We start from the raw sequence: 4,416 nt of genomic DNA, 5'->3' as shown, positions 1-4,416 counted from the left end.
TGGTGCCGTGCCCTACAGATTGTAGTCATGTCAGCTGCTCTGAACTCTGGCTTCTGCCTCATCAGCTCATCAGAACTACTATGCTGTGCTCAGACTCTAGCTCTCTGCTCTGCAGTGAGGGAAACCATTCCCAGAGAGCTGGGGCAATTGTGGGGCTCACCTTGCAAGCTTATCTCCTTTCAGGGATCACGTCATGTGTTGCCTATTGTCCAATGCCAGAAAACTGTTGCCTTCTACATTTTGTTCAGTTTTATGTTTGTTCTGTTTTGTTTTAATCGTGGGAGGGATTTCATACCAGTGATTTCATCATATCATGATGTAGAGCTCCTATTATTTAGCAAACAACTTAAAATCATAAATACAATCTCCTGTTTTTAAAAGCTCCTCTGCTTCTGGATTTTTCTCACTGGAAATTCACCCTGATTAGTGAGTAGCATCACACTGTTTTGCTGGCTCCTCTTTCCTTCTCCTCTTTCCTTTGCTTCTCTTTTTTTCCCACTGAGATTCTCTGGGGTTTATTTTCTTCTATCATGCAGAGGACTCAGCTCTCCACACCTTCTCCCCTCAAATCTGTATAATCAAAGTCAATGAAATTCCTAGCAGAACCAAAAAGTCCCTCTCCTTTAGGACTTTTGTTTAGCCCCAGCAAAACAAAAGTGTTTGTGGTTTTCAAAACACACCAAGATTTTTCTTTCCTCTATGCTTTTTCTCATAATGTCTCCTCTGTCTAGAATCCCCTCTCCTTCCCCCTAATTTTCCCATCTTTACCTGGCTACTCTGACTCATTCTTCAAGACATGGTTTAAAAATATTTTCCTTTTGAAATGATTCCCTGGGTCTGAACTTCTGCAGCTGGAAGAGGTACCTCTTCGAGGTTGCTACTGAGCTTCCTTCTGTCAAATCCCTCGTTGACTAGGAGGGAAGGACTCGGTCCAGTTGGTCTCGCCAGTGCTTAGTATAGAGCTTGGCACATAGTGTGTGTTAATTTCTGCATTGATTCAGTCACCCAAGAAATGTTTACTGAGTACTTAGCACGTGCAAGGCAGTGATCCAAAATCTCTGTTCTTTGGACGTTTATTTTCTTGTGAGAGAGGCTGAACACAGGCAAACAAGTATATAATATAATTTAGAAAGTGATAAGTCTTTCTCTAAAGCAAAGTAAAGGCATAGTAAGCAATGGGGATGCTATTTTGGATAGTGTGCCTCTTTGATGAGGTGGCATTTGAGCAGAGACGTGAATAAAGTAAGGGAAGGAGCTATGCAGATACCTGGGGAAGCATCATTCTAGGAGAGACAACAAAGAATCTGAAGTGGGAACTTTCTAGGTGTGCTCAAGGAAGAGCAAGCAGACTGGTGTGGCTGGAGCAGAATGAGTGAGGAGGGCAGTGAGACAGGCAGGTCCCAGATCATCAGACTTTCTAGGCTAAGGTAAATAATTTAGGTTTTTTCCCCTAAGTTGAATGAGAAGCCACTGGGAGGTTTTGAGCAGGGGCATGATGTGATCATACTGGTGTTTTGAAAGGATCATGCTGGCTTCTCTGCTGAGAACAGACTGGAGGAGCAAGAGAGGGAACTTGGAGACCAGTTAGAAGATAATTGCAGTGCTCACTTTGGCAGCACATACAGTAAAATTGGAATGATACAGAGAAGGTTACCATGGCCCTTGTGCAAATATTTCATGCAAATTCATGAAGTGTTCCATATATATATATATATATATATAAAGAAGGTAATTGCAGTCGTCAAGGTGAGAGAACATGGTGGCTTGAACCAGGGTGTTAACTTTGGACTTGGGGAGAACAGCTTACAGTGTATTTGTGGAATAATAAAGGAATTAAATTTCTTTATATTGAGCTCCCCTAGGAGCCTGTAAGTCTTTGGAAGGCAAGGCCTGTGTCTGATTTATCCTTATATTCTGAGTACATTATATTCAAATCCTGTTAAATATCAGGAGTACATTATCATTTAACCCTTTTTATCTTTCTCATTTTTTAATAGATGAATTGCCAGGCATGGCATAAATAAAGGGAAGAATGATATAATATCTCATTGTTACCCCCATTTTCCAGATGAGGAAACTGAGGTACAGAGAGGTTAAATCTCTTCATCAAGTTATCAAAAGCCACAACATGGTGGAGTCAGTCTTTTATCTCAGGTCTGTTTGACTCCACAGCCCTGACATTTTCCATTCCATGAGCTAGGCTGGCAGAGAGGGCACTTGGGTGCCATTGTAGGAAAGGTTGGATGTGTGAGCCCTGGTCAGGAGGAGCAAACTCCAGCCATGATGTCACATGGAGCCTCCTTCAAGAACAAAGTCATGAGATACTTGCTGGGCAGTGACATGCTTTTGGTCAAGCCTCTTCTTCCAGGCCGAGTCTGCAAGTACCTGTGTGGCTGGGAATCTTGGTCTTTCTGATTCATATATGGGAGTTGCATTTTATTTTTCTATTTTTGGAAAATAAAAAGAAAATGTAAGGGAAGAAAAAGCCAAGTCCCAGTTGCCAAGTCTGTTAACGACACACATAATGGCGTGTTAACACAAATGATTATCGAGCTGGACAGCACCCAGCTTTCTGCCAAAACAAACCTTCCTGCTCAGCAGACCTGGGAATGCTTCAGCCAGGACGGGATGGAGTGAGGAGGGTGGACTGCAGTCTTCCCTGGTCTGGAAGCAATTAAATGCCCTAGCTATTGGCATTGTTGACTTCCCCATGGGCTCCAGTGGGGAGGACTGGGCCCCAGGTCTCCTGTATTCTCCATAAGACCTCAGGCAAATCTCCACCTGTTTCTGAATGTGTGTCTCCTCAGGTGGGTTGGATCAGATGATCTCTAAGGTCCATCCGTTTTAACTGGCTATGTTTCTGGGAGGCTTTTGAGGAGCCAGTGGAATAACCAGGTGTTGGACTCCTCATGCATGTAAGAAGGAGGGTTTTTTCTTCAGAGCAGAGCCGATTGGTAACACCTTTGTATGAGGAGGCCAGGCAAGGAGCTCTGTGGTCTGTGCACCCCCAGATTGTGCTACCAGCTGAGACCTTGGGTATTACCTAAGCCTCTGTTTTCTCACCTGTAAAATGGTAAATGGCTTCCCTTAAAGGGAAGTTATGAGGACTAAATAAAATAGAAGATGTAAGGTTCTTAGCATAGTGCCTGGCACATAGGAAGTGATGAATACGTGTTAGCTTCTTTCTGTCCCTTCTTTTTCATATCCCTTCTTTCTTTCTTCACTTCCTCTCATCTTTCCTTCCCTCCTTTTATTCTTTCTTCACTTTTTTCTTTCTTTTTTCCTAACCTTTATCTTTTCCCTGCTTTCTTCTCTTCCCTTCCAGAAAAAAAATCTGTCTTGTATTATGTGCTATGAATCAGTTTATCTGCTTATTGCAGATTACTTGACTGCAGGGACCATGTGTTAGTCATTGTTTTATCCTGTCTCTCTGCATGCACAGAGTAGGTGCTCAATAAATGCTTGGGGAATCAATGATTGACTCAATAAATGCTTGGGGAATAAATGCTTGGGTAATCAACTCCCAGGCAGTTCTGCCATCCCTGGTTTCTTGGCTCTCTCTTTCCCTCTTTCTTCTGATGGAAAAATAAAAATCGTATCAGCTCACACGCTCAGTTGCTTGCTTACTTTCTTCCTCCCTTCCCCAGGCTATAAAAAACATTATATTCTAAAATGAAACAAAGGTAATGGAAACCAGAAGTCCATGTTTTGTGTGAGATCGAAAACATATGTGAAGAATGAGCATTGAAAATGATGAATCTGCACAAAGGCGTTGGCAGTGTTCCCTCTTTGCCCTTCTGTTCCAGTCAGAAGCAGGAGTGTGCACATCTGCCCCAGCCCGCAAGCCAGGACGGCCACAGTTGTCAAGGCAGCATGCCTGGCATAGCCATGGCCAGAGTGTTCCGTTTAGGTGTCTTTTTGAAGGCACTGGGTGATGTGAGAGTGAGGATCACACAATATTTTTCTGACCTTTGGAAACATGGGAAAAGGATCTCTGTGGTTCAGAAACAGAGGTTCTAATTCTGCTTTGCCCTTAAGATGAGAATAGTCACTATCACTTGTTGGGCCTCTCCTATGAGAAGTATTTTATCTACATTAGGTCAACACTTATATTGCAGGGTTATTCTGAATATTCATTCTTCCCATTTTACAGGTGAGGCAACAAAGTCATGTAGCTAGTAACTGAGAATATAGTATTGGTAATACCTATTAAACATTGAGTTCTCATTTATTTGCTTTATGCATTCGTTCAATAGATGTTGACCAAGCATCTGCTGTGTGCCAGCCACTGTGGGTTAGTTGGAGATACAATATTGAATAAGATAAGTCTCTGTCCTTATAGTGGGCTGGCAAAGATGTAATGACCTGTTCAATGTTCAAATTCATTGAGTAAAATGTAAAAAATTTCCGGGTACC

At 42.5% G+C, this 4,416-nt stretch overlaps 1 non-coding gene across 1 annotated transcript; it reads left to right on the top strand.

Annotated features, from left to right (window-relative positions):
* The first annotated feature begins 1,600 nt into the window (after window positions 1–1,600).
* On the top strand, window positions 1,601–1,707 carry LOC112207036 (U6 spliceosomal RNA). Its single transcript, XR_002941517.1, has one exon. It is a non-coding gene; the product is annotated as a U6 spliceosomal RNA (small nuclear RNA).
* The last annotated feature ends 2,709 nt before the right edge of the window (window positions 1,708–4,416 follow it).

This window comes from Pan troglodytes, chromosome 1 (genome assembly GCF_028858775.2).
Source record: "Pan troglodytes isolate AG18354 chromosome 1, NHGRI_mPanTro3-v2.0_pri, whole genome shotgun sequence".
Classification (NCBI taxonomy): domain Eukaryota; kingdom Metazoa; phylum Chordata; class Mammalia; order Primates; family Hominidae; genus Pan; species Pan troglodytes.
This window is presented reverse-complemented; position numbering and strand designations above follow the sequence as displayed.